Below are 23953 nucleotides of genomic sequence, written 5' to 3' on the forward strand. Positions count from 1 at the left end.
TTAAGGCTCTTAACCTTATGTTAGGATGTTAAGATATACTTAAATGCCACTTATGAATGTTCTATGAATGCATTAAAAATACATTATGAAGGTGCAGTTAATGTAAAATATTACCCATTTTTAAAAATATTTTATGTCATATGTGTATATTCTTTTTGATTTACAAGACATGGAACAACCATATACCTACTTATTCTTTGAATGACCTTTTTTCTTGATGTTACTCATAACTGTTTAACATGATAAAAGTATCAAGGGTATCGGGGGGGGCTTGAAGTCAAATTAAATAGCTGGGGGTAATGATAACATTTCATGAAACATTTGCTGTATTTTTGACCCCACTAGATGGTGCTCTTAGTTTGCTTTGAGGCATTCTTTGTGCTGTTTCTTTGAACAGAGAGCACCATCTATTGGAGTCAAAACATATTGTGAATGGTTCATGAAGCGTCATTTTGTCCATCACTAGCTGGAGATTACCCCCGCCCCCTCTCGTTCCAATGCCCCTGAAATCCTAAATCCATAAAGTTAAATGCAAATGTTTATGTACCTACATATAGCTGCTCAGTCCTTCTCTGACTGGGGAGCCTGGCAAGATCCTCCGGTTTTGCGTACCTTAGCATCAAATAATTGTGAAAAAATACATGCGCTATTTCAAGACACACATTTCAACATTGGAAAATTGTATAAAACATATGCAAATTTGTGAACATCTCTGATCCTGTTGCTATTTATAGAAATATAAATTATTATCCTTTTTATTACTAACTGAACTTCAGTTGTCTTATTCCCTATTCTCATGGTGGTGGAAGCGTTAATATTGTAGGAATGTGGGACCTGGGAAACTGGTATGGAATGAGGGCAAGATAGATGGGGCCAAATGGAGGGCAATTTTGCAGAAAAACCTGTTTAAAAAGGAAGGGTTTAAAAATAATATCCTCTATGTGGCTTCGACACATATGTGGGTCCTTGTGCAAGGCTCTTAACCTCCAGCTCCCTGGGTGCCACAACAAGTGGCTACCCTTCATGGCCAGCTTGCTCTAACCTACAGAGAGCAAGTTGGAGGAGGCGTGAAGAGAATTTCCCCACGGGGATCAATAAAGTATTAATTATCATTAATAATGGTCAGAAGCAAGTCATTGGGAGCTTGCCTTGAAACTGGATTACTAAGCCACCTGTAAATAGAGAATACGAAGGCTTTCAGTCAGGGGACCAGGCACCTTGTCCAGCTGGTTGTGGAACAGGTACAGGAGCTCTAGGCAAGTCATGTCAAAAGGGACATTAAATGTGATAAGATGATAGCAGAAAGCAGAACAGACAACAGTGGTGAGGAAGCTGATGAGCTTGGGCAATCAGGACATTTTACTGGGGCTTCCATAAGAAATCCATCCATCCATCCATCCATTTTCCAAACCGCTTATCCTATTGGGTTGCGGGGGGTCCGGAGCCTATCCCGGAAGCAATGGGCACGAGGCTGGGAACAACCCAGGATGGGGGGCCAGCCCATCGCAGGGCACACTCACACACCAGTCACTCTCACATGCATTCCTACGGGCAACTTAGCAAGTCCAATTAGCCTCAGCATGTTTTTGGACTGTGGGGGGAAACCGGAGTACCCGGAGGAAACCCCACGACGACATGGGGTGAACATGCAAACTCCACACACATGTGACCCAGGTGGAGATTCGAACCCGGGTCCCAGAGGTGTGAGGCAACAGTGCTAACCACTGCACCACCATGCCGCCCCCCATAAGAAATCTGTCACATATTTCTTTTGTTGATAGTTCCATGGTCTTGTTGCTCACATGGAACCTCCTTACTGCTTAGTGATGTAATTCCCACACCTCTGCCTCTCTTTCTCCTCAGTATAATAACATCCAGAGTTTGTATGAAGACGCGTTCTGCAATCGTAATGATGCATATCATCTATGACACACCCTGGAGGATACCAAGTTCAATGGTGATCCTATCAACCTTAGTCATTTTGCCTCAGCATATATTTGCCAGTCTCAGGTGCCGGTTGGATGCAGACACTGAAATAAGCCTTGGATACCACCATAAACTCCATCCTCCATCTTTATTTTCTCCATCTATCCTTAGTTATCAAGTTCCTCATTTTGAGACAGAATAGTTTCTGATGCTTGTAAATCAATATTCTAACTGTCATGACCTGCTCGTACGATCCTCCTGTGTGCCACGCCTCCTCATCAACCTCGTGTGAATTCCTGATTGTTCTCAGCTGTTCTGCGTTTCCGTCCTTTAGTTCTGTGTATTTAGTCCATGTGCTAGTCTATCCCCCCTAGATCTGTCATTGGTGTTCATACCGTCAGTCCTGTCTTTCCCTTGGTTCCCCATAATAAACCCGTTTGTGTGTATTTCTGGCTCCCGGAGTTGCTTCCTCACTCCCCACTCACACACGGAACGTGACACTAACAAGCCTCTGTGTCTCTCAAATTATTCACACCTAAATGTCTTAGTTTATAATTTCATTGTACAAACTGAACTTACATGAAAGAGATTCTCTACAAAATCCATGATACATTTTGTAATTCCATGATGCATGATAAGTGTGTCCCTGGATTTTTAAAGTCATTTGCCTGTGGAATATATGCATTATCACTAAATGAATAATTTATTAAAGCTGTTGGAAAAATGTCTTTTTTTAAATACCAATACAATTTTTATTTTCATTTTATTTTTAAAAAGAATTATAGCTGTCATTATCTAATCTGACCACATGTGGGCAAGCTTTCTCCATAATTCCATTGCTTTCAAAATGGATATTGCTTTGTGTTGTTCTTACTAAATCTATATAACTATGAAAGCAGTTGTTTTTTTCGTGTTTAATGTATGGTTTTTAGTGAGATGACAAGGTGTATATTTCACCAGTCTGGTAATAATTAATGTCTTATATTCATTACGTGTGCTTTACCTATAAAAAAACTATTTGTACATAAAATAATAGTTAAAAGTCTGTGTGTCACCACATTTATAGAGCATGGCATTTTTTCCCCTCTTTTTGTTAGTCTGACTACCCTGTAATGTCAAAAGTATGGATGCATCTCTTGGGGACAAAGCAATTTCCTAAATGCTAAATGTTGCTTTCATAAAATGAACTTAAATACCCAGTTTTATCATGTCATGTACTTAGATGAGTTTCAAGGTATCAGATGGAGTATTCACATTTTTATTACAATAAATGTTATTGATTCATAAAAAGGCATTTACATGAATATATAGCATGCATGGTAAGTAAACTGGATTTATATGTTTAATGTTTCAACAGGGCTAGCTCTAGCTATGAATTATCTGCCATATCTGTGAAATATCTGGATTGTGGAGGATGTGAAATGATGATCAGTTTTCTGGGTAGGGGGGCCTCCCTAAAAAGCATTGCATAGAGCCCCTGAAAAGGTAGAACCAGCGCTGGTTCTAAAAATGCAGAAATCTTCAGATACTGGTGTTAAATATCTATAACTCCACAGTAAAGCATCCAAAACCACTTGTGCTGATCAGGGCTACAAGGATCAGTTGCATACCTCCGTCCAAAGCTGCACTGATGTGGTATATGAAACTCAAAATGATGATCATAATGTCAAACATCATGTTGGAATCACAGATGACTTATGCATTTAACATCCGATTCACCCATCATCACTTCAGTCAAAAAAGCACTTAAAAGGTTAGACACTTTTGAGTTGTGTGTATTCTTTCCTCATCAGCATGGCGTGCTCACCACACTTAAACCAAAAAAGAAGTCACAGCCATGCAAGAAATATTATTAATGCATTAAGGAAGAACAGGGGGTTTCGCCCTTGATGATTTTGGCTACATACAAAACATGGAATATGGACTGTTCAATACATTGTGAACCTAATTGAAATCTGCAGAAACCCTTTTAATTTGAAAATGAAAGCATGGCATAGCTTTCATTTATATTTGGTCATTCTTACAAACATGAGAATCCTTAAACAAAAACTAAATTTGTTAGAGTAAAATACAGTGTGAGAATTTTGTGCAGAGCAATAGACATTATCGTATTAGGTATATTAAAATAGTGTAATTTATAGATCTGGTTTAATGATCCCTCAAGAAACAGATACTACATTGCAGTTTTAAGATCAAATAACACAAAACTAGATCAAAAGTTTTTCAATATTTCAGCTTCACTTAAGTAACATACAGTACAGCAGAACAATACATATAGTAAGATATACCTGCATTTCTTCATTTAAGAACATAAGAACTATACAAACGAGAGGAGGCCATTCGGCCCATCAAGCTCGCTTGGGGAGAACTTAACTAATAGCTCAGAGTTGTAAAAATCTTATCTAACTCTGATTTAAAGGAACCCAAGGATTCAGCTTGCACTACGTTATCAGGAAGACTATTCCATACTCTGACTACGCGCTGTGTAAAGAAGTGCTTCCTTAAATCCAGTTTGAAATGTTCTCCCGCTAATTTCCACCTATGGCCACGAGTTCGTGTATTTGAACTAATGCTGAAGTAACTATTTGGTTGAACAGCATCCAACCCTGTTAGAATCTTATATACCTGGATCATGTCCCCCCTCAGTCTCCTTTGCTTGAGACTGAACAGATTTAGCTCAAGTAACCTTTCCTCGTATGACATTCCTCTAAGACCAGGAATCATTTTTGTGGCCCTACGCTGCACCTCTTTTAAGGCCACAATGTCCTTTTTAAGATATGGTGACCAAACCTGCACACAATATTCTAGGTGAGGTCTCAGCAAGGAATTGTATAATCTTAGCATTACCTCCCTTAACTTATACTCCACACACCTGGAGATATACCCCAACATCCTATTGGCCTTTTTTATTGCTTCCCCACACTGGCGAGAATGGGACATGGAAGCATCAACATACACACCAAGGTCTTTCTCATGATCAGCTACCTTTATTTCAGTGACACCCATGAAATACCTGTACTTTATATTTCTGCTCCCTAGATGGAGTACCTTACATTTATTGACGTTAAATTTCATCTGCCAGGTATCGGCCCAGTCACTAATTAAATCAAGATCCCGCTGTAGCTGCTGAGCCGCTAATTCAGTATCTGCTACACCACCCACCTTGGTGTCATCTGCAAATTTCACCAGTTTACTGTATATATTGGTATCCATATCATTTATGTAAATTAGGAACAATAGTGGTCCTAAAATCGAACCCTGCGGTACCCCACTATGAACACAAGCCCACTGTGACATTGTGCCTCTTATAACTACTCGCTGTTTCCTATCTGTTAACCAGTTATCAATCCAGGTCGCTACGGTACCTAAAATACCTGTCGCTTTGAGTTTAAGTAGGAGCCTCTTGTGGGGGACAACATCAAAAGCCTTTTGGAAATCTAAGTAGATGACATCATAGGCCTTCTTATCATCAACTTCCTCAAAAAACTCAACAGATTCGTTAAACAGGATCTACCTCTCCTAAATCCATGCTGGCTATCCCGCAAAATGTTATTGGAGTCCAGGTAATCTACCATTTTCTCTTTGATTATAGCCTCCATTACTTTACCAGTTATACAAGTTAGACTGATTGGCCTGTAGTTAGACAAATTACTTCTATCCCCTTTTTTGAAAATGGGCGTTATGAAGGCGTGCTTCCAATCAGAAGGTACCACACCTTCAGATAAGGATTTTTGAAACAGTAAAGTTAAGGGTCGGCAAATAATATCCCTCATCTCTTTTAACACTATAGGTAAGATGCCATCAGGGCCCTGTGATTTATTTATTTTTGAGCTTTGCAAAACATCTGCTTCAGTTATATATATATATTAGCTATAGACGATGCTGGATAGGTAATAACTGGTGAATTACTAAGGTCCTCAACAGTGAATACCCATGCAAAACTATCACTGAACTCATTTACTATATCAATGTCGTTTACTATTATAAGACCCTTACTATCCGTCATCAGGGAGGTCCCCGAGGGGTCCTACTCAAGCTCCTCCTCCTCCTGCAGGGGCCACCAGGACTGAAATCCCTGGGGCCGGGGTTTGCTCCTTGGTGGCAAGCACTGCCCCTTTAAGGACTTTGGGGAAATGTGGAATGGCATCCCACACTGACCTGGCCCCTTTAAGAGCCAGGCGAGTCCAGGAAAAGGGGTGTGCTGCTGATTCAGGTGGCAATGAAACGGTGGCGGTGTAGTAGGGGGTGAATACCGCTGGATTCTGGATTGGGGCAATTCCCTCCCAATATCCAGTGGGTGAAGAAGTTGCAGAGAGGGCAGCTGTTGCCGGCGGAGGTCTGGTCATGTCGGAGACGTGTGCTAGCTGATCGGGGTACTCTCCGCTGTAGATTGTAGCCCGCTGGGCTCTTACCTCTGTCACCCTCCGCATCCTCTTCCACCAGTGCACGTTCCCAGGCAGGGACATCTCCTGTAGGATTGTCCCACTCCGGCTGCCTAGATCCCGCGCTACAGGGTCGCTCTGGACCTCAGGCTGATTTAGCCAGTATATAACCTCTTGTAGGAGACCGAGGTGCTGGTTCTCTGTCAGGGGAGGCTTCTCTTCTTGGAGGTCTGTCATCCTGTTACGGCGTGAGGGGATGGAGCAGAAACAGAGAAGGAGAAGTCCAGGAAGTCAGGGAAACAAGGGTTTTATTGACAGAGAATACATAAAAAAAGACGGACGTGCATGAGAGACTTCAATGACAGACCTAGGGAATCGGACTCAGACGTGGACTAAAATACACAGGAATACAAGCAGAAATAACGAAACAAATTCAAGGGGCTCCACACCAACAAACACTCCAAACGCCGCACCTTCTTGAGTGCCACCATTCCCTCAGTTCATCACTTATACAACCTACTGCCAAGACTCCCTCCACTCTGCAACCAAGTAAACCAACTTCCATTCATTTTAACAACCTAACCTTTTATGTTTAATCTGCTTTAGAACTTTATGGTTGTGTTTCCACAAACTGTACTTGCTATGCAGAACAGTATTTCCCTCTTAAGGTAAATCTGGTCACTGCATTTTCATATTACATTGTTTGGTTCTATTCTGTTATTTTGTGTTTGTTGTTTATGTGTAATGTCTGTCCTACTCATATGTTAGTATAACGTTAGTTAGAAATAAATGCATGCCTTGTTATACAACTTCAGGCTCCGTTCATTGAGCACTCACAATAGTCACTGCCTCTGTGCAAACTGGCTCCTAAGCTCTGAAACCTCAAGGTCACCGGAAAATATCACGATACTCTCTCTCAATGGCCATGAGACGATGCGAGGCATGATGCTGGCAGAAATGTGGACAACCCACTGGCGAATCAGAGGACAAACTGGGAATTTGTTAAATAAACAGAAAAACACAAGAAACACTACAAAATAAAAATATCACGAGGGGTCAAAAGTAAATGAGGATAAGCAGACTAATTACAAAATGGGGCAGGTAAACAGAATCACAATCAGAATCAGAATCAGAATGGACTTTATTGCCAAATGTTGAGCAGGTTTACAACATCAGGAAATTGCTGCGGTGTTCAGTGCGATATTATACAATACAGAGGGAGACAGTCGGTTAGATAAATAAATAAACTCAAGTGCAATATTATGGGCAGTACTTAAATAAACATAGAGTAAAAAAAAGTTCCTTTGCTGAGCAGATTGATATATTTACAAGAGTGCAGGTGAAGTAGAACCGGAGCGACGAACACGTAACACGGTCATGTGTTTGGCTTAGAGAGAGTGGTGGCAACAGACTTGTGCATATTGTTCATGAGACCAACAGCAGAGGGGAAGAAACTGTTCCTATGGCGAGAGGTTCTGGTCCGAATGGACCGGAGCCTCCTGCCTGAGGGGAGCAGGTCAAACAGCTTGTGTCCAGGGTGAGAAGGGTCGGCTGTGATGCGAGCTGCACGCCCCAGTGTCCTGGAGGTGTACAGGTCCTGCAGAGATGTGAGTTTGCAGCCAATCACCTTCTCAGCAGAGCGCACAACACGCTGCAGTCTCTGTTTGTCCTTGGTGGTGGCCCCAGCGTACCACACAGTGATGGAGGAGGTGAGGATGGACTCAATGATTGCAGTGTAGAACTGCACCATCGTCCGTGTTGGCAGGTTGAATTTCTTCAGCTGCCTCAGGAAGTACATCCTCTGCTGGGCCTTCTTTATGACGGATGTGATGGTGGGCTCCCACTTGAGGTCCTGGGTGATGGTGGTCCCCAGGAAGCGGAATGAGTCCACAGTGGTGATGGGGGTGTCAGACAGGATTATGGGGGGGAGAGGGGCTGTGTGCTTCCTAAAGTCCGCAATAATCTCCACTGTCTTCTGAGCATTCAGCACCAGGTTGTTGCGGCTGCACCAGGACACCAGACGTTCAACCTCCGTCCTGTAGGCAGACTCATCACCGTCTGAGATGAGACCGATTACAGTGGTGTCGTCTGCAAACTTAATTACCTTGACAGACTGGTGGTTGGAGGTGCAGCAGTTCGTGTAGCAGAGGAGAAAGAACACAGCCCTGAGGGGTGCCAGTGCTGATGGTCCGGGAGTCCGAGACATTCTTCCCCAGCCTCACATGCTGCTTCCTATCTGTCAGGAAGTCAGTGATCCACCAGCAGATAGGATCAGGCACATTCATCTGGGAAAGCTTGTCTTGGAGAAGGTCTGGAAGGATGGTATTGAAGGCAGAGCTGAAGTCCACAAACAGGATCCTGGTGTAGGTTCCCGGGGAGTCCAGGTGCTGCAGGATGAGGTGTAGGGCCATGTTGATTGCATCATCTGCAGACCTGTTGGCTCTGTAAGCAAACTGCAGGGGGTCCAGGAGGGGGGCCGTGAGGGATTTGAGGTAGGGGAGGACAAGATGCTCAAAAGACTTCATGACCACAAATGTCAGAGCCACAGGTCTGTAGTCATTTAGTCCAGTGATCCTTGGCTTCTTGGGGACAGGGACTATGGTGGAGGACTTGAAGCAGGCAGGCACGTGACATGCCTGCAGTGAGGAGTTGAAAATGTCAGAAAACACTGGGGCCAGCTCGTTTTCACAGTGTCTGAGAGTGGCAGGAGACATACCGTCTGGGCCAGGAGCTTTCTGAGCATTCAGTCTCTTAAACTGCCTCCTCACATCTGCTTCATGAATATGAAGGGTTGTGGTGGGAGAAGGTGGTGTGAGGTCCTCACAGGTGTGGGGTGAGGAGGGGGGTGCTGTGGATGATGTCTTTGATGGAGGTGATAGCTCTGTGGTGGGGGCAGCGGGGAAGGTGGGGTGATGGGTGACCATAGTGTCTCTATTGTTGGGGCTGGTGGAGGTGTGAAGGCTGCTTGATGGCTCATCAAAACGACAGTAGAAGTCGTTGACGGTGTTGGCCAAGAGCAAGTCGTCAGTGGAGTGAGGGGTTCTAGGTTTGTAGTTTAAAATTTTTCTAAACCCTTTCCACACAGAGGCCGAGTCGTTCTCTGATATCTGCTGCTGCATCTTCTCAGAGTGCTGATGTTTAGCTAGGTCCACTTCTTTTTTAAACCTGTACTTGGCCTCTCTGTATAAGTCCCTGTCTCCGCTACTGAACACCTTTCTCTTTTGTAGCCACAGCTGTTTGAGTTTAGGAGTGAACCAGGGTTTGTCATTGTTGTAACTCACCCTGGTGCGTGATGGCACAATGCTGTCCTCGCAGAAGTGGATGTACGAGGTGACAGTGTCCGTAAACTCATCCAAGCTGTTAGAAGCAGCCCTCAATGTGTCCCAGTTTGTGGAATCCAAACACGCCCGAAGCTCCTCCACAGCCTCGTTGCTCCACAGTTTTTTGGTTCTCGCCACAGGTTTAGAGAGCTTCAGCCTCTGCCTGTACGCGGGGATCAGATGGAGCATGACGTGATCGGAAAGTCCGAGTGCAGCGCGGGGTATCGCGCGATATGCCCCGCTAATCGTGCTGTAACAATGGTCCAATGTTCTCTCCTCTCTGGTCGGGCATTTGACAGCCCGGTGTCTATTGTGGAGACCTTCAAGTTCCTGGGCACCACAATTTCCCAGGACCTGAAGTGGGAGACCAACATCTCCTCCATCCTCAAAAAGACCCAGCAGAGGATGTACTTCCTGAGGCAACTGGAGAAGTACAGTCTTCCACAGGAGCTGCTGATCCAGTTCTACACTGCTGTCATTGAGTCTGTCCTGTGCTCCTCCATCACTGTCTGGTATGGAGCTGCCACTAAACAAGACAGGAACAGACTGCAGCGGACCGTACGGACAGCAGAAAGGATCACCGGTGCCCCCCTGCCCTCCATCCAGGACCTGTACCTCTCAAGATCCAAGAAAAGGGCAGGAAAAATCATCACAGACCCCGCACACCCTGGACACAGACTTTTTGACCTGCTGCCCTCCGGCAGACGTTATAGAAGCCTGCAGACCAGCACCACCCGACACAGGAACAGTTTCTTTCCCCTCGCCATCTCCCTCCTAAACAGCTGAACTGTCGCACTGCCAAACACCTTCAGCACTGCACTGCACTTTATGTACACTCCTTGGTATATATCTGTATATATTCTATTCTGTAATCTCTGTTTTTTTTTTTTTTTTTTTTTTTTCCTGCTTATAAGATTTAGATTATTTTATTGTACTGTTCATTGCTCATTTATACACACATATATATACTATACTGAACAAAGATATAAACGCAACACTCTTGTTTCTGCTCCCATTTTTCATGAGATGGACTTAAAGACCTACAATTCATTCCAGATACACAATATTACCATTTCTCTCAAACATTTCTCACAAATCAGTCTAAATGTGTGATAGTGAGCACTTCTGCTTTGCTGAGATAATCCATCCCACCTCACAGGTGTGCCACATCAAGATGCTGATCTGACATCATGGGTAGTGCACAGGTGTACCTTATACTGCCCACAATAAAAGGCCACCCTGTTCCTGACCGCGCTCCAGTTCCTGCAGAGGCGCCCCCTCTGCAGCCGCCTGCTGCAGCTCCCGGGCAGGCGCCCCCTCTGCAGCCGCCTGCTGCAGCTCCCGGGCAGGCGCCCCCTCTGCAGCCGCCTGCTGCAGCTCCCGGGCAGGCGCCCCCACTGCAGCAACCTGCAGCTCCCGGGCAGGCGCCCCCACTGCAGCCAGCTCCTGTTCCTGACCGCGCTCCTGTTCCTGACCGCGCTCCTGTTCTTGTCCAGGCGCCCCCACTGCAGCAACCTGCAGCTCCCGGGCCGGCGCCCCCACAGCCTGACCATGTTCCTGTCCAGGCGCCCCCACTGCAGCCACCTGCAGCTCCCGGGCCGGCGCCCCCACTGCAGCCACCTGCAGCTCCCGGGCCGGCGCCCCCACTGCAGCCACCTGCAGCTCCCGGGCCGGCGCCCCCACTGCAGCCACCTGCAGCTCCCAGGCCGGCGCCCCCACTGCAGCCACCTGCAGCTCCCGGGCCGGCGCCCCCACTGCAGCCACCTGCAGCTCCTGACCGCGCTCCAAGTCCTGACCGCGCTCCTGTCCCTTCTCCCCCTGTGACTGTTTCTCCCTCGCCCCGGCGAACTCGACCCCGACCTGGGGTCATGTCTGTGTCCCGTAAAGGGAGGGGACACAGACGCAGGGCTGGGGTCCCGCCCGCCCTGCCCCCTGGCTCGCCCTGCCTCGCCTGCGCTGGGGCTCGGTTGGCGCCTGCGGGTCCTGGCCCTCCGGGTCGGCTGTCGCCTGCGGGTCCCTCTCCGGTGCCTCGTCGCCCTGCCTCGCTCCCCTCTCCGGGTCCTGGTCGGTCGCCTGCGGGGCCCCTACCTCCGGCCCTCCCCCGGACATCGCCGCCTGCTGCGGCTCCCCCCTCCTCCGTGCCTTCGCCCTGGCCCCTCCTGCTCCCTCGTCCCCTTCCCCGGTGCTCCCTCCTGCTCCCTCCCTGGCCCCTCCGCGGGTCCCTCGCCCTGTCTCCTCAGCCCCTTCTCGGTCCCCTCCGGCTCCGGCCTCCCGGCCGCCTGCGGCCCCTCCGGCTGCCTCCCGTCGCCCGCTGGGGCTCCCTCGGGCTCCCCTTCCTTCCTCCTCCTTCTCTCCCTTCTTTCCTGCCTTTGTCCCGCCGTCCTCTGTTCCTGGTCCCTTTGTTCTGCCCTGCTCCGTTCCTGGTTTCCCGTCGTTCCCTCCCGTCACTCCCGCTCCTTTTGTTCTGCCTGTTCCCTCTGTTTCTCCCTTCCTGGTCTGTCTGTCGGCCTTTCCTGTCTTGTGTGGTGTCCTGTCCTGGCTCCTGCCTCTTTGTCTATTTTGCCTGTCTGTCTTGTTCCCTGTTCCCCGTTGATTTTTTTGCTTTTGTCTTTCAGGTCCTGTTCTGCCTCGTCCCGTCCGTCGCCCCCTTCCTTGGCGCGCCCGGTGTAGCGCGCCTTTGGGGGGGGGTTCTGTGACGCCCGCTCCGTCCGCTCCTCGTGTGTGCCACGCCCCCTAATTACCCACGTGTGATTTCCTGATCGTGCCCAGTCGTGTCTTGTTTCCTGCTGCCTTGTTTCATGTATTTAAGTTCCTGATTTGTACTAACCCGTGTCTGTCATTGATGTTAGTGGCGTTACATGTCTCCTGCTCCCTGTTACCTCATTAAACCCCCGTTTTCCCGTTATCCCGCTTGCCTGCCTGCTCCTTCCACGCCCTACCGCACGATCGCCGCTTACCTCCGCGACCGGTCGTGACACATACATATATTTATATTTTTTATATTTATTATATATATATTTATAAATAGAATAAACATATTATTATACAATATGTACAAACAACACTTACATACACCTGTTAACACTTGTCTTATACTGTAGAACAATCCATATTCACAGTCATATTGTAACTGTATATTATAGTATTTACACTTGCTCTGGATATTGTTCATTGTATCCTTACACACTGCTGTTTTGTTTTTTGTTTTCTTTTACACTACTTGAGAGACAACATCTACCGGAATCAAATTCCTTGTATGTGCTTGCACATACTTGGCCAATAAACACGATTCTGATTCTGATTCTGATTCTGATTCTGATATTGTTTGTATTTGGGAAGTTCCTGACTCAGATTGGCTTTATTAAAGTCCCCAAGAGCAATGATGAGAGTGTCCGGGTATGTCCGCTCCATGTGCAGTATCTGCTCCGCGAGAGCGCACTGAGCTGCATTCACGTCTGCGTCCGGCGGGATGTAAACAGCGGCCAAGATGTAGGAGGCAAACTCCCGCGGAGAATAAAACGGTTTGCAGTGGATGAAAAAGTATTCCAGAGAGGGAGAACAGTGCTGAGCGATCACTGTCACGTCTGTGCACAAGCCACTGTTGATATAGAAACAGACACCTCCGCCTGTGTTCTTTCCGGAGAGAGCGGCTTGCCGGTCCGCGTGAAGCAGCTGAAAACCTTCCAGCTGGAGTGCGCAGTCCGGGATGTCCTCACAGAGCCACGACTCCGTAAAACATAAGACGCAGGAAGATGCAAGGTGAGTTCATACTTCTCATCAGTTCATACTTCTCATCAGGGCCAGCTCGTCCATTTTGTTCCGGAGTGATCGCACGTTGGAGAGAAAAATCCCAGGAAGAGCAGTCCGTAGTCCGCGTCTTCTCAGACGCACGAGTGCGCCGGCTCGTTTTCCCCTTCTCCGGCGTCTCACTTTCTTGACCAGATTGTGTAGTAAATCTGCTGCCGATGCAGAAAAAACTGGAAATAAATCCACCGGTGCTGTAGTCCTGAGCTTGAGAAGCACTTCTCTGGAGTAAGAATACCCAGAAGAGTGCCCAGACACACAAATTATGCACAAAAAAAGGATGAAAGTCACGCACTGAAGTACCAGGGCAGCCATCCGCGGCGCCATCTTGAATTAGGTAGGCAATATCCAATATACAACAATCACATTCAACAAACCATTCACAAACTACACAATAGAGGGGTTAACAGAGCTCATTGAGCCATGTGGCCAACAGGGAGCAGGGAAAACACTATAGACTAGGACAACGGGGAAAGGACACAGACTGGGACAACAGGAGCTGATCCTGACAAATAGATGAACGAGAGGGGGGTGGAATGAGAGGATAAGGTCAGAGAGTATTAATTAAAAGAGACCTCCTAATCTGCTCAGTTCTGTCCCATTACTTTTGGTCCCTTAAAAAGTGGGTGGCAGATATACAAACTGCTGTAATTCCTACACCGTTCACCTGATTTGTATGTAAATACCCTCAAATTAAAGCTGTTCATCTTGTTCATTTCATTTCAAATCCATTGAGGTGGTGTATAGAGCCAAAAAGATTAGAATTGTGTCGATGTCCCAATATTTATGGACCTGACTGTACATCATAGGACCTCAGCTTCCGCAGAAAGTGTGAATTGAAAGCACTAGAGAATTAAAAAAAAAAAAGGTTTCTCACATAACATCCTGGATTCTCCAGGTATGTGTATGTCCTGTGCAACATGTAATGTACTGCATCCTCCACATCGATGTGCTTCTGGTAGGCAAACTGGAGGGGGTCCAGTGCATGAGCAATCTCTGGCCTCATGAAGTGAAGGACCAGATGTTCCAGGGTCTTCATGATATGAGACGTTAAGGCCGCTGGCAGGTAGTCGTTTATCTCAGTCGGTCACCCTACTTTGGGAACTGGTATAAGACAGGATGTTTTCCACTGCTCCAGGATCTTGCCTAGTCGTAGACTGGTGTTGAAGAACCACTTCAGAGGTTCTGCTAGCTGGGTTGCACAGTCCTTCAATAATCTTGGACACACACCATCTGGGCCTGCTGCTTTCCCTTGTCGTAGCCATCTGAGCTCCATCCTGACCTCATCGGCTGTGAAAAATGGGGACAGGTGACCAGATATACTGGGGGTTACAACAGCAATGGTGGGGGGGTTGTTGCTTACAGGTAACTGCAGAGTAGATAATGGAGCAGTGGCAACATCCGAAGTGATGGTGGAGGGATAGTTGTATAAAAGAGTCAGTGGGGTAGATGGTAGGACATGTGTTAATATAGGTCGGGTGTTGGCCATCTCATCGAACATGTTATAAAACAGACTGAATTCATTGGCCTTATTTTCATCCCCATCCGTAGCTTGGCTATTCTTCTTAGAATAGCCAGTGATGTTTCTGATTCCCCTCCATACCTCTCTGGTGTTATTCCGCTGGAATTTGCTCTCCACTTTCTTCTTATAGTTCAATTTTGCTTGCTTTAGGCTCCTTTTCAGTTCCCGCTAAGCTTTTCCTTGTCCCACTCCCTGAATGCCTACTTTTTATAATTAAGCAGATCCTTGATGTTACAGGTAATCCAGGGTTTATTATTGGGGAGGCAGCTAACAGACCTTACTGGGACCACGGTATCCCTGCAGGACTTACAATAGTTTGTGTTAACATCCACTCTGCTTTCAATGTTCACATCCATGTTGTTAACCTGAGGCTCCAACAGCACAACAGGGGGTCTGTAAGCTCAAAACAGTTCCTGAGAGACTCACTGGCCTCCGGAGTCTATTTCCTTAATAAGCGAGTGGTAACGGGCAGCCTCAAAACACAAGGTCTGTATGTGGGCTGGAGAAGAGCTTCGCTACCAATCGTGACATAACTCGGTGGATGCACATTCTAACCCAGGTTATTAAACAGTACTGGTTATTAGTGAATCTCATATAAGTCTCACATTAACAGACTCACAGGGATTCCACAATTGAGTTTGGAGGAACCAACAATTCAGCATAACAGTTGGTTAATAATCATCACCAAATATTAAATGATTAAAATTTTATATATTTTCCTACCCACGGGTCGAGACATTAAAATTTCTTAAGCTAATTTTTCCTACAACTATAGGGACAAAATTATTGGACACACCTCTTAATCATTGAATTCAGGTTTTGCTACGGGTGTATAAAATCAAGCACTTACTGTAGCCATGCGTTCAGATTAACAAACATTTGTGAAAGAATGGGTTGTTCTGAAGAGCTTGGTGAATTCAAGCATGGTAATGTGATAGGATGCCACCTTTGCAATAAATAATTTTGTGAAATTTCTCCCCATCTAAATATTCCACAGTCATACGCCTAAGTGCAAAATGTGCATACTGTAGCTAAGAACTTTTTCAACTTTACTACATGGGAGTGGAGACCTCAGTCTATTTTGCAGTTACTCCCTAGCCCATTCATTGTAATTTCTCCCTTCTTTCTTGTCATGTCTGATCCCTTTCTGCTTCTCTTCATGTCAGACATTTCCCCTCCCTCTCCATCTCTCCTCTCTGCCTCTGTAATCCCTCCCTTCCCCCTACCATCCCACTTCTTGTCTCAGTGTATAAAGGTGACCTCTAGTCATTACCACTGCAGTCTGCATTCATCCATCGATTGCATTGCCAGGAGTTGAGGACTCCCCTCCCACTCATTTGGGTGGGGGGGGGGGGGACAGTAGAGTGTAGGTACAGACAGTGCGGGGGTTTTGCTAGGCTGGTGGGTGGGGGGGTCAGAAATGCCAGATACATAGCAGAAACATGTAAATCATATCAATCTCTAGTGAGCCAGTATGCCTAGAGCTGTAAAAAAAAGAATCAAGTTGAGTTTGTCCATAAAATTGCATGCTTCTCCCCCACAAATAGCCATGCTCCCATGCACAGGCACACACATACATACACACACACACACAAACATTTGTAATTATATCTTTGTGGAGACTCTCCATTCATTTCAATAGGGAAATCTAATCCCAACATGACGACATTAACTACTACCCAGCCCTAACCTTAACCATAAGTAACCAAACAAAATATGAGACTTTTGGCATTTTTACTCTTTTGGTTTGTATTCACAGATCTTTGTGGGGTCCTAAAAAATTGGCCCAAAAACAGGTTTTTATTACAGTGTGGGGGACATTTTATCCCCCACAATGTATTAAAAACCTGTTTTTGGGACCATTTTGCCAGAATCCCCAAACAAACAAGCAATGCTTCTGGGCATTAGATGGTCACACGGCTGAAGCTATACACTGGGCCAAGTCATTTCAAAGGCTTTGTAGGGCTGTGGGACCAAAATCATAACAAAAGCTTCTTTGTCAACATAGAAGAATATTATACACTTGATGGACTGTGGGCGATTGTTTAACAGGGTTCTGCTTGAACAGAATTCATGGATATGGCTGGCATGGTGACAGAGTTTATGCATCATGAAAATCTGCTGGTGACTAAACTTGGATGTAAATTGCTTTTAGATTCATTAATATTCCAGGACCAAAGTGTAAACATTGTGAAATATTTGAACTTGAGTCTTTGAAATGTTTATGGATTGTATGGAAAATGGTATTACTTCTTAAATGATGCTCTCTTGTTTTATCTGCAGTGTTTTTACTGATAAGATGCTTTGATAAGTATTTTTTTAATTAAATTGCAGAATTTTATATTATAAATTTAATAACACAATTTAGAAGAAAGCATTCATATTCAAAATGAGTTTGGTGGCCATGTATCTTCATTTAAACATTGCATTTTGATATTGTAATACTAACTAGATTTTCATCATTTTTGATTAAATTAAAATTATGTAATTTCATAATTTTGTTCCAGTGAAATAATACTGCACTTGTTTTTTTTATATATATAATTCTGCTTTAGAGAACAGAGGATAACAAAACCATGGCTATAGATTCCACTAACATCTAAAACAGCAAGTCCATAATTTACAGAAGTGTGGTAAGGAACACTTGGTATCATGTCATACTTTTGGTAGGTGACAAAGAGTAAGTCCAATTTGCCTTATTTGCATACAGAAGGAGTGTTACAAAGAACAAAAACAGAGACATGGCAATCTCAGAATCCCCAAGCTCCTGCTCTTTATGTGGTAAACGTATGCAGGTGAAGTTTCCTAGATGAGACCAGGGGTACTCTACAAAATTCCGAGGGTTTCTGGCTATAATTAGATTTATTAAACTAAATATGGCCAGATGAGGTAAACTCGCCACTGACCATGTGAAAGTTTTTGACATTCAAGTGATTTTTTTTCTGTACTAAATGAACAGGGAATATTCTCCCCACTCATGACCAGGGCAGCTGGTCAGGCCAAATAGCTTGGGGGGGATGTACACTGTCCTTAGTGTAGAGGTCCATGAATGGCTACACTTGGCTTTGCCCACGCTCATCTTGCCTTTCCACAGAGTAGCTGCTGTGTGTTCATCTTCTCACCCTCTCTGAGAGCAGAATCCCCAGTACAGCCACCAACCATGCTGTGGCACTATTCAGCTAGGTTCTTCCACACTGCCATAAGACTTCTGAAAAGTCAGTGACACCATACTTGTACTGTAGCTGCTCTTGCACTGATCCCATTACAATTCCAAACGCCTAGTATTTCTGGTTTGGCATCAGGAGTGGAAAGTCAAAGGTTCACATGAAAAAGTGCAAACAACTCACTGTCTCCCAGTCGCAATAAAATGCATTCAACTGTCTAGCAGGACCACGGGAGGTGTATCTAGCAGACCTACAGAGTCAGGCTTATACCCACCCGACACTTCTTCAGTCATCCAAAGACATGCCAGGAGATTTTTCCTGACTCATTTAAGGGAGCTTTTTATTTGAACTTTTGTCATATGTTAGTTTTCTGTTCCTATCTCTTATGTTAAATGGGTCGGTGCCGACCCGTATCTTAAATCAGCATCTTTAAATACCTTAAAACAATTATTTATCATCCAATTTGTTTCTTACCTCTTGATTACCTTTTTAGGCTTCCTTATACATGAAAAGATTGGTTTTAATATTTTTGGTGTGGCTTTCTGGACCTTTCTTTTGACAGAATAAAAAATGGTAAAATAAAACTCAAGAGAATAATATAAATAAACTGAATTGCTCTTATCTTGCCTTACATGTCTGGGCATGTCTTGCCTAGTGAAAAGAAAAATGTTTTAATTTATTTTGTTTAAATAGAGGTTCCTGACAAAGTCAAAAAGCCTTGATGCAGTACACAAATTTATGTGGTGCTATTAGGCATTGCAAACTTATAAACGGGTCGGTGCTGACCCTAACACAATAGCAAGGTTAAATTAAAAAGGGACAGCCGGTGGTGCTTATTAGCAGTATTGATCATCATTTTACTTAGTCTCTGTGGAAAATAATCAATGTAATTATGATTTAAAAACATTTCACGGGCCATCTAAAGGAATGATTTACTAATTTTTTACGCTGCATACCACCCACAGTATCACCCACATGGAGTGTAGACTAGAACATAGACTAAGAAACATAGACTAGAAGGCAGAACTGAAAGCCCAATTATAAATCTCTTATAAATCTTTCTGTTATTGTAGTAGATGTTGGAATGTTATATTAAGAATCAGCCCAGACTGTAGGGGGCAATATTAATATATTGAGCAAAGGTAAACACGGGTGAGTGAATCTATGGCTGTTAAAAAGTGTATTCATTAGGTGACAACATGTTCTAGAGATAAAGTTGGATATACCTCCATAGTCTGGGGTCCGCCTTATTCTTGAATGAAAGAATATTACATTTGGCGACGAGGATAACGGGTGAACTCGACAGCCGCGGGGAAGTGGACGAATAGGGTGAAGTGTCAGCAACGCTGGATCTTAGCTGGAGTAGCACCTAGAAGAAGCTAACGGAAGCGGCGAAATGGTTACTTCAATGGTAGGAACACTTACTGCTTTCGACGGTCAGACTCAGGCTTGGGAAGAATACTGCGAAATGTTGGACCATTTCTTTGAAGCTAATGGCATTGCTGATGAAGCACGGAAGAGGGCTATATTATTGAGTTCGGTCGGCGGCAAGACGTACAGTTTAATGAGGAACTTGGTGAGCCCAGACAAACCGGGTGCTAAATCATATAAGGACTTAACGGACCTGCTTCAGTCACACTACAACCCAAAGCACAGCGAAATAGTCCAGAGATTCAAATTTAATTCACATCATGACAAATTTAAGGCAGCGACGGAGACTGTGTCGGAGTATGTGGCGGTGTTAAGGGAACTAGCACAGCACTGCAATTATGGAGAAAAGTTAAAAGAAATGCTGCGCGACAGGTTGGTGTGCGGTATCGCAGACGACCACATACAAAGACGGCTGTTGGTGGAGCCAGAGCTAACTTTCGACAAAGCTTTGGCAGTCGCGCAAGCCATGGAAACGGCAAACAGAGATGATCGTGACCTGCAATTGCAATCGACGGCACTGGCCGGTACTATTAGTAAAGATACGTCTCCGCTGTCGGTGCATAAGGTGAATATAGGGCAAGGCAAAGCGGCCTCGGTGGTTTGTTATAGGTGTGGTGGTGATCACTGGGCACGAAACTGTTGGGTCATAAATGACAAATGTTATGGTTGTGGAAAAAAAGGTCATGTGAAGAAGATGTGCAAGTCCTCAGCTCCCATAGGTAAGCAGCAATTTATGGGGGGAGGGAGGCATAAGAATGTAGATAATGAGAGTAGGAAGGAAAAAAGGCAGTCAACACATCACATGAGCGAATCACCTGATACGCAAGCCAGCAATGATGAAGTGTTTACTATGCATAATCTGGAAGATTCGGAAATAACAAAAGTGGACCCCATCACCACACAACTAGAGATAAACGGGAAAATAGTGGATTTTGAAGTGGATACAGGATGTGGTGTGACAATTATGACAAAGTCAGAGTATAGCAAACTGTGGACAACAGGAAATGCACAGGAGCTGCAAGATTGTTCTTGGACATTGAAAACATATACAGGCAAAAGAGTAGCTATACTAGGCAGGGCAGTCGTTACAGTAAAGTACAAGGACATAGTCAAGCAGTTATACATAGTAGTGGTAGCAGGAAAGGGACCAAACCTGTTAGGCAGAGGATGGTTAAAGGAGTTGGGTTGGAACAGTGTACAGGTACATAAGATGGAGCAACCTCACCTGACCTTACAGAAGGTGCTGAAACAAAATGAAGAGGTATTTAAAGAGGAACTGGGGACCTGGAGAGGCCCACCAGCTAAAATATACATAAATGAAGCCGTTGCTCCAAAGTTCTACAAGCCCAGGCCAGTACCCTACGCCATGAGAATGAAAGTGGAGAGTGAGTTAGAAAGACTTACAAAACTGGGCATAATTGAGCCAGTGAAGTTTTCAGAGTGGGCAGCACCAATAGTGCCAGTGTTGAAACCAGATAAGTCTGTGCGCATCTGTGGAGACTACAAGCTCACCGTGAACCTAGTCTCCAAGCTTGAACAGTATCCGATACCAAAATTGGAAGACTTATTTGAGAAGTTGACAGGAGGTGGAAAGTTTAGTAAACTCGACCTGAGTCATGCATATCAACAAGTCACTCTGGATGAGGGGTCCAAGCCATATGTCACTATTAACACGCACAAAGGGCTTTTCCAGGTGAATCGCCTTCCATTCGGCGTTTCCTCCAGTCCAGCAATTTTCCAACGAATGATGGAGAGTCTGGTTGCAGGAATCCCTAATGTCGCTGTTTATTTAGATGACATTATGCTGACAGGACAGAGTGACCGGGAGCATCTGGAAACGTTGAACGAGGTCTTGAGACGGCTACGAGAGGCAGGCCTTCGTTTAAAGCGTAACAAGTGTGCCTTCATGGAACAGAAGGCAGAGTTCCTAGGACACCAGGTGGATGCCTCGGGGCTCCACCCCATCCCACACAAGGTATTGAGAAGGCCCCAGCGCCAGCAAATGTATCAGAACTCAGAGCATACCTGGGCCTGCTGAATTATTACAATAGGTTTTTGCCAAACTTGTCAACCTTGCTCTTTCCCTTGCACAAACTGTTAAGGAAAGACAGCAAATGGGAATGGACGGAGGAGCAAGAGAGAGCTTTTGAAGAGTCTAAAAGACTCATGCAGTCGTCGGATGTGTTAGTGCATTACGACAGCCAGAAACCACTAATTCTGTCCTGTGATGCATCACCTTATGGAGTGGGGGCTGTGCTATCACATCGCATGTCAGATGGGCAGGAGAGACCCATCGGTTTCATGTCGCGGACGCTTACATCAGCGGAAGCCAATTACTCACAACTAGACAAGGAAGGTCTGGCAGTAATGTTCGGCATTCAGCGCTTCCATAAATATTTATATGGAAGGAAGTTTGTAATTTGTACAGACCATAAACCTCTACTGTCTCTCTTCAATGAGATGAAGGCAGTGCCTCAAATGGCATCACCTCGTATTCAACGATGGGCGGTGACCTTGAGAGCATATGAGTACGAGATAGTGTATAAACCTGGGAAAGACCACGGCAACGCTGACGCTCTGAGCCGACTTCCTCTGCCTCAGCTATCAGAAAAGGGAGAGCAAGAGGATCGAGTGTTGTTGATGGAGGAGGTAGCGCTGGTGGTAGCAGAGGAAGTGTGTCAGTGGACACGCAAAGACCCAGTGCTGTCCAGAGTGGTTCAGTTCGTCCTGCAGGGGTGGCCACCTAGTAACTCAGACCCTGTTTTCCAGTCCTATGTTGTGAGGAAATCGGAGTTAAGTGTGCAAGATGGTTGTGTATTGTGGGGATCACGGGTGGTAGTACCGCCCCCGGGGCGGGAAGCATTGCTACGTCAACTGCATTATGGACATCCAGGCATCACCAGAATGAAAGCATTAGCAAGAAGCTACTTCTGGTGGCCAAAGTTAGATGTTGATATTGAAGCAGTAGTGAAAGGTTGTAGCACTTGCCAAGAACATAGCAACTTGCCAGCCCCCGCACCTCTCCATCCTTGGGAGTGGCCAAGTAAACCATGGCAGAGGTTACACATAGATTATGCTGGACCTTTTATGTTTTTGATTGTGGTGGATGCCCATTCCAAATGGATGGATGCATACGTGGTTACCTCAGCAACAGCAGTCAATACGATTGAATGTCTACGGAAGAGTTTCAGCGTTCAGGGATTACCCGAGATAATTGTGTCAGATAATGGCTCATGTTTTCTGAGTGCAGAATTCAAGGAATTCATGAAGAAGAACGGTATTGATCACATCACCTCGGCACCTTACCATGCTTCTTCGAACGGCTGTGCAGAGAGGGCTGTCCAAACATTTAAGTCATTGATGAGGAAGGCAGGTGAAGGGAACATCACTACCAAAATATCTAGAGTGTTGTTTAATTACCGCATTACCCCTCACTCCACCACGGGGTTATCACCTGCTGAACTGTTACAAGGCAGGAGATTATGATCCACACTAGACTTAGTGCATCCTGACCTTAGAACTAAGATACAACGGAAGCAGGGTGTACAAAAGAGACATCATGACAAGCAAAGATCAGAGAGAAGTTTTCAAGGGGGGGATGCAGTACTTATAAGGAATTTCAGTCATGGACCAAAGTGGATACCAGGTTTTATTGTGAAAGTCACTGGTCCAGTGTCTTACAGAGTCATGTTGGGCGATGGTAGCATTGTGCGTAGACATGTAGACCAGGTACTGGCTAGACCGGAAGTCAGAGACGTCATAGCTCGTAGAGTTACAGAACCACCGGTCGGGCCTACGCCACCAGCTGAAACAGTGACATGCTCTGGGAATCCGGCTGCAGTGGGGAATGGATGTCTTCCAGAAGAACATCTTGAACACAACAGGGAAGCAGCGGCGACAAACATTCCAACCCAAGGGACAGCAATGGAGGCACCACCGAATAAATCAGTTACGCCGGCCAGACGGTCACAAAGGACTGTGACTAAACCTAGTTATTTGAAGGACTATGACTGTTAACTACAATTGTGTTTGTCTTGGTTAACCTAAGGTGGTGGTACGGTTCAGTATTGTGATGTCTAGTCTTTATTCTGTTTTATACTGAACAAAAATATAAACGCAACACTCTTGTTTCTGCTCCCATTTTTCATGAGATGGACTTAAAGACCTACAATTCATTCCAGATACACAATATTACCATTTCTCTCAAACATTTCTCACAAATCAGTCTAAATGTGTGATAGTGAGCACTTCTGCTTTGCTGAGATAATCCATCCCACCTCACAGGTGTGCCACATCAAGATGCTGATCTGACATCATGGGTAGTGCACAGGTGTACCTTATACTGCCCACAATAAAAGGCCACCCTGGAATGTGCAGTTTTTTGCTTTATTGGGGGTCTGGGGA

The 23953-nt window shown here is 45.3% G+C and overlaps 1 pseudogene; it reads left to right on the forward strand.

The window, feature by feature from the left end:
* Nucleotides 1-20050: 20050 nt before the first annotated feature.
* Nucleotides 20051-23566, forward strand: LOC125747813 (uncharacterized protein K02A2.6-like; annotated as a pseudogene).
* The last annotated feature ends 387 nt before the right edge of the window (nt 23567-23953 follow it).

This window comes from Brienomyrus brachyistius, chromosome 8 (genome assembly GCF_023856365.1).
Source record: "Brienomyrus brachyistius isolate T26 chromosome 8, BBRACH_0.4, whole genome shotgun sequence".
Classification (NCBI taxonomy): Eukaryota; Metazoa; Chordata; class Actinopteri; order Osteoglossiformes; family Mormyridae; genus Brienomyrus; species Brienomyrus brachyistius.